The 13561-nt window shown below is 31.7% G+C and overlaps 1 long non-coding RNA gene across 3 annotated transcripts in view; it reads left to right on the top strand.

The window, feature by feature from the left end:
* LOC127726682 (uncharacterized) overlaps nucleotides 1-13561 on the top strand; it is a 101487-nt gene that overhangs the window by 35719 nt on the left and 52207 nt on the right. For 2 of the 3 annotated variants that reach the window (XR_007993639.1, XR_007993638.1), the window contains exons 3-4: nucleotides 3443-3548; nucleotides 10095-10173. This is a non-coding gene — a long non-coding RNA (uncharacterized LOC127726682). The remainder of the gene's footprint in view (nucleotides 1-3442; nucleotides 3549-10094; nucleotides 10174-13561) is intronic. The other variant, XR_007993640.1, reaches the window with a different exon arrangement.

Here is a 13561-nt window from a genome sequence, read left to right as displayed (position 1 = left end):
ACACCAGAGGGTGTGTAATATTGTATGTACAACTTCCTAGGTAAAAGGTCAAGGTCAAAAACTTTGGTTTTAGTTGACAACCCAATGTCCTATGGTAAAGATCGTGTCCGCTCTATATCTTGAGAACCGTTATGATTTTAAAGTTCATACTTGACATGTATATAAACCAACACCAGAGGGTGTGTCATAATTTATGTACAACTTTCTATGTCAAAGTTCAAGGTCATAAACTTCGGTTTCAGTTGACAATCTTATGTCCAATGATAAAGATACAAATTTTTTACCACACATTATTCACAGCAGGGCCCACAGAGATGGCTCCCATCTCAATGATATCTAGTTTTTCCTGTTTAAGTCTGTTTCATATATACTATCATTAATAGGTTAACTTGGTGTATGGAATGATTAATGTAAGGTGTACATGTCTTTCTGGCATTGATCATCTGACCTTGATCCCATTTACATGGATCACTGATAATGTTCAGATTCTGTTATACCTGTGATGCTGGTAGTAAAACCTTTATCTTAAAGACTTTCAGCATAAAATCAATCATGATCAGTAAAGCAGATTATAAATCTAAACACAAATAACAAATAAAGTTAAAAAAAGTATATGAATGAAAATAATGTACTGTAAATGCAGAAATCATTGCATGCATTTATTATTGCGATTTTTGAGGAATGGACAAAAATGCGAGATAAATTATTGCAGTTTCGGTAAAATCGGTATACAGATAAATGTATCCAAATCAGAATGCGAGTTCTTATTATTGCGATACTCACCCAGTCGCATTATTTGCATTGATAAAAACCTCGCAATAAATTTACAGTACAACATGATTTTTCGACCTATTCATGACATCATTTTGCCTGGTTAGATTAAGAGAAATCTGGAAACCTCGACAAGATTTTGTTTAACTATGGCCAGTGAAGAATTCACAATGCAACAATGGTAAACATAGATAAAAGTTTGTAACCATGGTAAATGTAAGTGTAACTATGGGCTAATTAAGTGTAATCAAGGTCAATGTTAGTAAAACCAATTTGTCTTAGTACAGTTGTAAGTGTAAACCTTGCACATCTGTCTGTCCATTTATCCGTACTGGTGTACGTTCCAACATTGGTGTCCATTCTCTAACTTTACTTTGCCTGAACCAAATGTTATGAAACTTTTACACAATTTGAATTTAGATGGAGCAACGTTCACAGTTCTCAAGTTTATATATATAATGTCCCTTTAAAAAATGGAAAAATTGCTGAATTTGCCGTTTCCACACTCTAACTAAACTTTGCCTCAATCGAATGTCATGAAACTTATACACAATGCTATTACCACCTTACACAGATCAAATTCATGTTTGTGGGGTGTCTCTTTCACTGTTCTTGAGTTACTGTCCCTTTATATATGGAAATAGACACATTCTAGTTTTATTTTAAACATTAGGTCGCTTTATGATATTCAAACTTACTTTCTTTGTTTCTTTAATTGTGACAAGTTAGAAATTTTGTAAAAGGGGACCTTGATGACAAAATGTAAATATAAGAAGCAAAAATAACTGCCAGTACCAAGGTACTACACTTGCTCAATTTGTATATGCAGTTTTTCAAAGAGAATAAAAATATTATGGTTATTTTGTAATTGGCTCATATGCACAACTGCATGTATAGTAATTAAGCTATAATAGTATGGGATTTGCTCATTGTTGAAGCTGTACAATGACCTATGGCTGCTTACGCCCATGTCCTTTGGTCTCTGTTGAATAGTTTTCTCATTGGCAGTCATACCCCATCAGCCCATCTCCTTATTTTTATAGTGTGATCTATTTCAGGCACATTGCTTGTCGCTTATCCATCATAAGTTTTTTTTAAAATCTTCACCTCTAAACTACTAGGTAAATGGGAAGCAGACCTCATTTGATTCATCTCTTAAAGGTGACTTAGTTAGATATCATTATTATATATCTGCTGATTATGTATACCAAACAATATGGTTACTGTTACTATAAATAGAACACAGGATAAAATACCAACTTTGACTCTTTCATATGCAGTTGTGCAGAATATGATCTTTTATTGACATTTGTTATAATTGGATTGGATGAAGTTGGTCATAATAAATTTTCTCAGGAAAAATTGGCATCAATTTAATGAATTATTCGATGAGGTATACTTTGAAATGAATAGTGAAAATGCTGATAATGATGACGATGACGAGAAGGTGATGCAGACGAAACTGAGGAAGAGGAAGATTAATGTATAAAAGACTATGCAAAAAAAAGAGATATATAAGAAAATGTTTTTTTAAGGGTTTGATTTTGTCTGTTTTAAAATTTGACTTATTTCTTGTTTTGTGCAAAAGAAAAAAAGGTCTGTGTTTCTAGGAAATTTTATATCAGTGTATAAATCAAATTTATGAAAGGAAGTTTTAAAGTAGATGTGTTACATGGAATTCATTGCCTGACATCAATAAATTAAAATCTGGATTTTGAAACTCCTTTTCAGTCTTCACGATAAACTTTTGAATCTACACGCCCAAAGCTGAATTTTACGAAAATTTAAGTCAGATTCTATTGGCCTGTAGAGATGATTTTTACAGGCCCGAAGGCATTTTGATAAATCTGGGCTGATGGGCCTGTGGTTGAGCATGAAGACTGCCTTTTCTTTGAACACCTTTTCCTAATATTTAGGGTTTCATTGAAATCTAGTGATTATAAACCACTTTTGTACTTTTATCAATTTATCTCTGAATTTAAACATTTACCGTAGAATTTTTTTCGAATTCTAATTGGAACCATTTTAAACAAGACCATCATTAACCTTTTTGATTCAAGTGTTGCTGGTGAGTCTTTTGTAGAAGAAACAAGCTTCTTGCGTACAAAATTTGAGTCCTGGTATCTATTTTACAACCACTGGGTCCTTGCCACTGGTAGTTGAGGTTTCGTCCCCTAAGGTATCACCAGCCCAGTAGTCAGCACATCTGTGTTGACATGAATTATCAATCCTTGATATGGTCATTATTGAAAATTAACTGTTTACAAAACTTTGATTTTTTTTCGAAATACTTATAAAAATAGAATACCTAAGCTGTATTTTGCAAAACCTTTCAGAATTTGAGTCCTCAATGCTCTTCAACTTCCTACTTTGTTTGGCCTTTTTAACGTTTTTGATTCGAGCGTCACTAAAGAGTCTTTTGTAGACAAAACACGTTTCTGGCATACACATTTTTAATCCTGGTATCTTGATGAGTTTATTGATATTTAAAGGGATCTTCCAAAATATACTGTAAAGTAAAGTAAATTTGCTTTCCAGTTTTCAAATCAATCCGACCTTGAAAAATAAATCAAAAATGTCATATGCCATTGAATGTCTAAATGCATAAATCAGTAACTTGCTGCTGTGAAATTCATTATACATATATATATATATAATTATGTAGTTTTAGGTCTGAAGAGGGATTTAAGTGAATTAATTATCTCAAGGCAGTCTGGCAATGGAGTTGTCTGCCCTTGACAGATATTAGAACCTGTTTATATGCTATGCATTATGAGGTAACAAGTCTATACAAGTCTGTAACGGTATTGCTGTTAATCAAATGACATTTCTAACTATTTATTTAGTGTCAGTTAAGCCGGAAACAAATTATTTTAAGCAAGACATTGTTTCTGAGACTATCATGGAAGCTTAAAAGTCTGGTCAAAAAAGGAGGACCCGAGTTTTACAAGTTGACAGATAACAGCAGACAAATTTGACTTCAATTCAGGTCTCTAGGTTTGGGGTGGGGCAGGTCCTTTATTTCTTCCTTTAACATTAATGACCAATTTTCTCTACTCTTTTTTAAGTTTACCATTATTCTTCGCTAATTAAATAATTTGTTCTCCCTTTGTTCTGCACTTTTTGTCCATTATTCTCTATTCTATATAACCCAATCTAGACATCCATCCATACTCTTATGTAGCATGCTAGACTTAGTTACACAGCATTGTTAAATCGGCAGTTGTTTCCAACTGTAGTATGTTTACTTCCCCCAGTTCAAATACAATATTTTTCACATAAAGGTATATGGTTTTTTTTTAAGACAAGGTCACTTGATGATATCCCAACTTACGTAATATATTTAATGTTTGCTCACCAATGATCAGTTTGAAATTTTGTAAATGGGACTTTGATGATAAAATGTATATATTTGTAACAAAAATAACTTAACAGTACCAAGTAACTCTATTGTATATGCAGTTTTACAAAGTATATATTTTGAAAAAAGTGGAGACGATAACTAAACTAAACTGTTTTTCATAAACTGTTTTGTTATAAATTAGGCCATTAGTTTGAACTGTTTCACATTTTTTATGTCGGGGCCTTTTATAGTTGAATATACGGTATGGGTTTTCTCATTGTTGAAGGCCAAACTGTTTCACTTTTGAACTCTGTTGGATAGTTGTCTCATTGGCAGAAATTACCACATATCCTTATTTTCATAAGGGTCACAGTTAAGTAACCTATAAGTCAAATAAAAATAGACAAAACCATTGAGGTCCCAAAGAAAGAAGGAACACAAAAGTCTGAAAAATACTACACAGAATATTGAAGTTTAAGCAACATGAACCCCCACCCCGCCGAATAAAAAAAATAAATACTGTTTTACACAAATAAAACCATTTTTTTTCACAAGTAAAGCATTGCCTGACATCAGTTCATAAATTCCTATTCACACTGTGAATTATTAGTACCAGTGTTTTGTCGAATGATTTCAAACAGAAAAAAGTGAAAATACCTGTCGGTTTTTAGTGATTTTATCTAGAATTCGAACAGTAAATATCGCCCAACAAATTATGGAACTAAAACTTGTACTTATTAACCATCTGTTGATTTTATTAGTGGACATAACAAAATGCTTGTTGGCCATTCTAAATGACAAAATCAATACTTCTGTCTCAAAACTACTCTGTGTTTGTCTCCGATAACAGGATATATTCTAGGACAAAAGTGTACAATACAAGTATTTCATTATATAAGTCTGTGTTTGTCTCCGATAACAGGATATGTTCTAGGACAAAAGTGTACTAATACAAGCATTTCATTATATAAGAGTGGAAACAATCTAACCCTGATAGTATTGTGGAATAGCTATTATTATTGCATGATCCAAATTATCACTAACATTTTGTATGGCATTGACTATTCGTCTTTTGTAGGGGGATTGGGTTTTTTTACGTTGTAATCAAAAAAGGAAAAAAAAAAACTTTTTTTGAAACTTTATGTTGAATTTTTTTTTTCTGATTTATAATGGACTAGAATTTTTTATCTCCCACTAATTTTCAATGGCAACAATCTATTATTTTTACTATACCTTCTGACAGAATCAAGTATTTTTTCTTCAAGACATTAATTGGAACAGAGTATTTATAAAATTTCATACCCACCCCCCGCCTCTCCTCCCCCAAAAAAAGAAGAAAAAAAAAAGATGAATGTAAGTTGCTTAACTGGGCAAATATATACTAATTAAAAACAACAGCCAAATATGTATAATGTGTGGGCTATAGTTTGTCTCTTTGAATTAATTGTTTCACATTTCGTTATCCTTGAACTTTTTATAGCCAAATACAGTACAGTAAATTAGGTTTTGATCATTGTTGAAGGCTGAACAATGACCTGTGCTGTCAACATCTTTTTCCTCTAGTCTTTGATGGATAGTTGTCTAATTGACAATCACACCACAACTCCATATTCTTATAAAATTGCTTGGTTTCCATGGTAAAAAAAAAAACATTATATAAAAAATTGCATATCAAAAGAAGATTAACAGTAATATTTCACATATACTTTGATAACTTGTCACTTATCTAGAAGTGTCAACAATGACATCACAAACTGTTTTTATGTTGACCTTGGTTAGATAACACAGGTATCATCCAATACATGTATGTACTGAAGGAGCATGTTTATTCAAAATGAAATTAGTTATATTATCCTATCAAGTGTTTCTGAAAACTTCCAAAAGTCCAAAACTTATATTTATCAATGATGAAATTTTTTGTACAAGTGAACTTTATTTCTTACTATAGGTTAACTATTTAGTGATTTATATCTTTCATTTCATAATCTAAAACACTTATATTTATAGATTATATTTTACTATATGTTCATCCAATAAATTATGAACAAAATATGAATAATAGATCTAGATCATATCTCAAGCCAAGAAAAACTAATTTAAGGGTATACATGTACTAAATAAAATGTTAGATACAGCGTACTTACCATGAGTTGAACACTATGGGTGCCACATCATTCATTCAATATCAGTATAAATATAAAAATATTGAAATGGGGTATGTTTGCCAATGAGACAACTTTCCACTAAAGTTCAAATGAAGTTTTTTTTTTTTTTTAAATTCAGGTTTTACCATGCAACAATCAAGAAGGGTTACAGAAATATATGAATTGGTCTTTATTTCAGGACTTAGACTTGCTACAATTCCCTTTCTTTTATTTCTTTCCTGCCATGATACTGAATGCCGGAGTATACTGGTTGCCCTTGGGGAAGGTGTGAATATAATGGCAATTTCTTTGTTATAGCAGTGAAATTGTTGAAGAGGTAAAATTGAAGAAGAAGAAGAAAGAAAATTAGGATGGGACATGTAGCAAGTCTATTCAAGACTGTCAACATTGTCTGTGGCAAATTCAGACTACTTTCACTTATTGAAAAGAAATTAACTAATTTGAAAACAAATCTCATGAACTTTGGCTGCAAATAGAAATTCGACCTTCAAAAAAAAGAGGCTAACTATACCAAAAGGGAGAATCAAAACTCAAAATGTCTAGCAGAGACCTATAACATCATGGCAAATAATGATGATGATGATGAATGGCTGCTTAACGTCTGGCGGCAAATTAATATGCATATTCAGGACTAGAACATGTAACTGTAATACAAAATTTAGCCCTGCTTTGTACTAGACCGTCACGCTGAGCTTGATTTTTAACGTGCTAGTTCACAAGGTAACAGTTCTCATAAAGACATATCACCTTACCCGCGAACCGAACCCACGACCTCCTTGACTCGAGGTGAACATGCTACCATGAGACCACCGAGGCGGTTGGCAAATAATGAAAATCAATGATAAGTCAAACAACAGTGTACTGTAAACATTCACCAAAGCTACATAAAAAGCTTGACTGACCAACATTAACCTTACCAAAACTAGGGGGTTCTCATGTGCATTGGAAGGGTAAGCAGCTCCAGCTCCACATGTGGTACCTGTCATGTTGCTTATGGTAAGAAATGCATAGATTTTATTAGGTTCATGTATACCCCTGGACTGGTTTTTCTCTGTTTGAAATATGATATTGATCAATAATTCATATTTTGTTAATAATTTACCAGATGAACATGCAATATTGTTTTTTCCTTGACATATATATGTATATAATTAGATTTATTGAATTATTTTATTTGATATACTGACATATATTGTAGATATTTGTACAAAACATGTGTTACTTGTCTAAAAAAAAATGTTTCATTGATTTGGCAAAGATTTGTTTTTCATTAATATTATATTTGAAGGTCATTTAGAAAATTTAAGCAAGAAAATGAGGTAGAAATGAACCAAAATATCTGAAATAATCCTCAAAAGACTTAAATTACCTGGAAAATACACATTTATAATAGGGGGTCTCATAGGGGGGTTCTGATCCCGGATCCCGCTTACTGTTTTGTCAGATTCCCATATCCCGCTTACACTATGTACGTAAGCAATTCTTATTTTTTTGTAATTTCCCGTGTCCCGCTAGACTTCATTTCCCGTTTTCACGGCACAATAATTTGACTTTCACGTGTCACGCTTACAAAAAATCAGAAATCCCGGGTCACGCTTAGACCCCAATGAGACCCACATAATACATAAATAAATATTATTTTAAACTAAATAACCAATTCTTGATGGCTTCTCCACTAAAATGGATCCACAAGGGAATGGGAGTGTTCTTTGAAAGCCCACAAAATGCATATTATATATTGTGTTGAAATTCTCAATAACCTTTTTTCTAAATTTTCATAACAAACGGGAATTTGACCTTTTTCGTAAAATTTAACAAGGGTTTTACATTTTTAATTCATTGTTTTAACTGATTGTACAGAGTTTAAAACTTTATGAAAAATTTTCATGAAATCCCTTTAATTTTTCAGGAAAATAATTATTTATTAATTGTGAAATAAAATTTGATATTTCAAGAGTTGATATTAATGTATTGCACAATCAGATGATATCCAGGAAGTATATGTGTGTCGAAAACAAAAGTGAAAGTAAAAGATAATTTCAAATCAGATATATGTATTGAATTTCTGTAAATGTCATTTTTGACTAGACAAAGTTATATATATATATGTATCACTTTTTTGTTAATTTGATATTACTTATCAATGAGGTAGAAAATAAGTATATTATATAACAGTGATAGATTTGAATGCTTCCAAAAACTATATTAATTTGAAAATAAAGGAAACTTTAAGCCCAAAAGTAAGGACAGAACTGCAGAACTAAATTAAATTGCCATGGCCGATAGATCATATGTCCTTATTGTCATTAAGAGAATGAATTTCACAACTCTATATATATTAAATCCCAAGCTAATTTTCAATTTCATAATGAATTCCAGAAAATGTAGTTGAAATTTATTTTTTGGAATTCAAAGTGTGAAACAATCATTAAATTTAAAAAAAAAAGTAGTTGAGAAAATATTTATAAATCAAAGTGTGAAACAATCATTATTTTTATATCTTGTCCAAGCAGTATAACAAATTCTTTCCCATGATAAGATATAAATATAAATATATCATGATTTGTATACATGTACTTATAATTGTCTTATCAGTATATAGGTTATAAAGTGTGGTGTCCTGAATCTGTCCTTAAATCTGTCACAAAAACAAACACTTGTAACCCATAATCAATTTGTTTCTTTTATTGGAAGGCTATAAGGAATTTAATTAGACAGCTTGGGTCTATATTTGGCATTACCTATTTAATATTTCATTTGTCTTTCTCATATAGAATAAGGTTAAATTGTATTAGGTTTGTTTAAATCATGTATGAGGGTGTGGATGGGGGGTCCTTCATTTCTGAATTCTTCAATTTTTTGGCCCATTTTTCTCTTTTCTTTATATTTTTGGTCCATAATTCTTTATTCTTTATATTTTAGCACCCTATTATTCTCTATTCTTGATTTTTTGGGTCCATTTTTCTCTATTCTTTAAATTTTTGGCCCTTTATTCTGCACTTTTAACCCATTATTCTATATTCTTTAAACCCCATTCAGACCCTCGTGTATGTTCAATGCCCCTGTTTCTACGATATCATGTCCACCAGAAATATCCTGTATATACCAAACGATAAATTTTAACTTGAAACACTTGTTATGTATAAGGTGAGAGAGTTCAATAGTAGACCAGTTTATTTTTATATTTAGGGTTGATTTATTGCAGTAGCAGATCCAGGGGCTGGTGTAGATTCTATACCCCCTTTCTCCTTTGATCACCACAAAAAAAAGTAATAAATCATGTTTATTATGAAATTATCCCCCCCCCCCCCCTTTTTCAAAAATCCTGGATTTGACCCTGCATTGTAAGTATTTTTTACCCTTTACTGCCAGCATATTTCAACTTATGTTTTTCTTTCAAAATTTGAAAAATAATGATGCAGCATATTTGTAAATTCCTCTTAAACCAGTTACCATTGTATAAGTGTCAGAGGCCTTTTCTTTTCTCAAAATAGGGGACCCTGCAGTACTTAATGGTTCAACTTTGGTAAAATGTTAGGATAAGGTTTGTTTTAGGTTAAGTTTAGACTTTAGGGTTTGGACTTAAGTGTTGGGGTAAGGTAAAGTTGAGGATTATTTTAGTAAAGCCCTTATAATAAGCAATGGTGGGTCCACTTAAGTAAATATAGGTCATATGCATACATTCTTAATATGACATCAGATATTTCTAATAAAAAAAAAAAAAAAAAAAAAAAAAATTATTTTAAAGTCTATTTTGCTCTCCACACATTTATGATCATATGATTTCTTTATAAATTTAATTTTTTCATTTGAAGCTGAGAAGAACAAACTAAAGATGCTTGCCAAAACACAAAATTTTAACAAATAAAGGAAACATATTCTGATCCAGCAAAGGTAATATTGACCATGTTTTTATAACTTTTTCTTTATTTTTGCCGTGTCATGGTCATATTGTTGTTGTTTATCTAACTGCTTCTCTATTCTTGCTGAGTCATGGTCATAACTTGTACACATTGGATCACCTAAATAACTTGTGATGTAGTTTTCAACCTTAAATTGTGACATTTGTTAAACCTTGCTATACTTGTATCATAGCAACACAATCATTTGTATAACATACCAAAATAGATGGAAAGTTACTCATGATGAAAATGTGGAAAACTTCACCTTAGTTCACTAGTACTTGAATAGAAAATGGAAACAGGGAATGTGTCAAAGAAACAATTAATTACAACCCGACCAAAGACCAGAAAACAATCCAAGGCTACCAATGGGTCTTCAACGCAGTGAGAAAATCTCTATATGTTGGTTAAAATTCTGATCAGGCAATAATTGAAGAACGGTATGCATCCCGATACCTGACCTTACTCTCTATTTTAAGTGAGCTACATCCTGGAATTTATTTTTCACATCACTTTATAGTTTTTCCTGGAAAATGTTGCATTTTGTCTTTTCATCATCACGGTGTTTGTACATAAATAAACTTATCACTTTGATTCACCTGCATTATGTTACAAGTTTATAACAATCTGTACATCTACTCCCTTAATAGATCAATATCTCTTCAATGATATCGTAAATGTATATATATATATATTAAGATCCATTTATTACATCAGTGATCCGTTTATTTGGCAATCGCCAATGGCAGTCAGCAGGGTTTAAGAACATCAGTTGTTCGACCTGCTAGTCAAATGCGTTTTGTTAAAATATACTTTTTCACTCATTTGGTCTTTTGGAAAATGTTGTTTTTTTTTTTTTTAACCTATGATTGCGTTGGATAAAAACCGCAATTTTTATATGTGTGCATGCAAAACAAACAAATCTAAATTGAAAACAACGTTCAAACCTATGATTGCGTTGGATAAGAACCGCAATTTTTATACGTGTGCATGCAAAACAAATTTCTTGGTAGAGGGGTCTAAATACAGCACAAACAACATTTTCCAAAAGACCAAATGAGTGAAAAAGTATATTTTAACAAAACGCATTTGACTAGCAGGTCGAACAACTGATGTTCTTAAACCCTGCTGACTGCCATTGGCGATTGCCAAATAAACGGATCACCGATGTAATAAATGGATCTTAATTATAAATTTAATACTAAACAGAAAACAATAAAGTTGCGGAAAAGATGGTATACCGCAAACAAAAGGTGCAAAGGTTTTTGTACACCATATCCGGATTTCGACAATTAATGTCTCTTCAGTGATGTTAGGAATCAAAACGGTATTTGGAAGGCCATATAATTTACCTCAATTTAGGATAGACTCTTGAATTTTGAAAGAGTCAAAATAGGATGAACGGATCATATAAACCCGAAGGAAAATATAATACAAGCCCAAACGAAAAAATATAAACAAGTCTAAATTGAAAACAACATTCAAACCTATGATTGCGTTGGATAAAAACCACAATTTTTATACGTGTGTATGCAAAACAAATTTCTTGGTAGAGGGGTCTAAATACAGCACAAACAACATTTTCCAAAAGACCAAATGAGTGAAAAAGTATATTTTAACAAAACGCATTTGACTAGCAGGTCGAACAACTGATGTTCTTAAACCCTGCTGACTGCCATTGGCGATTGCCAAATAAACGGATCACCAATGTAATAAATGGATCTTAATTATAAATTTAATACTAAACAGAAAACAATAAAGTTGCGGAAAAGATGGTATACCGCAAACAAAAAGTGCAAAGGTTTTTGTACACCATATCCGGATTTCGACAATTAATGTCTCTTCAGTGATGTTAGGAATCGAAACGGTATTTGGAAGGCCATATAATTTACCTCAATTTAGGATAGACTCTTGAATTTTGAAAGAGTCAAAATAGGATGAACGGATCATATAAACCCGAAGGCAAATATAATACAAGCCCAAATGAAAAAATATAAACAAGTCTAAATTGAAAACAACGTTCAAACCTATGATTGCGTTGGATAAAAACCGAAATTTTTATACGTGTGCATGCAAAACAAATTTCTTGGAAGAGGGGTCTAAATACAGCACAAACAACATTTTCCAAAAGACCAAATGAGTGAAAAAGTATATTTTAACAAAACGCATTTGACTAGCAGGTCGAACAACTGATGTTCTTAAACCCTGCTGACTGCCATTGGCGATTGCCAAATAAACGGATCACCGATGTAATAAATGGATCTTAATTATAAATTTAATACTAAACAGAAAACAATAAAGTTGCGGAAAAGATGGTATACCGCAAACAAAAGGTGCAAAGGTTTTTGTACACCATATCCGGATTTCGACAATTAATGTCTCTTCAGTGATGTTAGGAATCAAAACGGTATTTGGAAGGCCATATAATTTACCTCAATTTAGGATAGACTCTTGAATTTTGAAAGAGTCAAAATAGGATGAACGGATCATATAAACCCGAAGGCAAATATAATACAAGCCCAAACGAAAAAATATAAACAAGTCTAAATTGAAAACAACGTTCAAACCTATGATTGCGTTGGATAAAAACCGCAATTTTTATACGTATGCATGCAAAACAAATTTCTTGGTAGAGGGGTCTAAATACAGCACAAACAACATTTTCCAAAAAGACCAAATGAGTGAAAAAGTATATTTTAACAAAACACATTTGACTAGCAGGTCGAACAACTGATGTTCTTAAACCCTGCTGACTGCCATTGGCGGTTGCCAAATAAACGGATGACCGATTTAATAAATGGATCTTAATTATAAATTTAATACTAAACAGAAAACAATAAAGTTGCGGAAAAGATGGTATACCGCAAACAAAAGGTGCAAAAGTTTTTGTACACCATATCCGGAATTTCGACAATTAATGTCTCTTCAGTGATGTTAGGAATCGAAACGGTATTTGGAAGGCCATATAATTTCCCTCAATTTAGGATAGACTCTTGAATTTTGAAAGAGTCAAAATAGGATGAAAGGATCATATAAACTCGAAGGCAAATATAATACAAGCCCAAACGAAAAAATATAAACAAGTCTAAATTGAAAACAACGTTCAAACCTATGATTGCGTTGGATAAAAACTGCAATTTTATATATATATATGTATACTTTTATTGTACAATAAAGATATTATCTATGTAATGAGATTGGATGTTAAAGCTAAGTAATGTTCAATCAATTATCCTATAGAAAATATTAAAATCATATTTATATACAGTAATTATTATTTTATAAATCAATTCAGCGTGTTCATATAGAAATAAGGAGATGTGGTATGATTGCGAATGAGACAATTATCCACCGCAGTTCAAATGAAGTGGATGTAAGCA

Source organism: Mytilus californianus, unplaced genomic scaffold (assembly GCF_021869535.1).
Source record: "Mytilus californianus isolate M0D057914Y unplaced genomic scaffold, xbMytCali1.0.p SCAF_18, whole genome shotgun sequence".
Taxonomy (NCBI): Eukaryota; Metazoa; Mollusca; class Bivalvia; order Mytilida; family Mytilidae; genus Mytilus; species Mytilus californianus.
The sequence above is the reverse complement of the archived record's forward strand: the minus strand, read 5'-3'. Positions and strand labels throughout refer to the sequence as shown.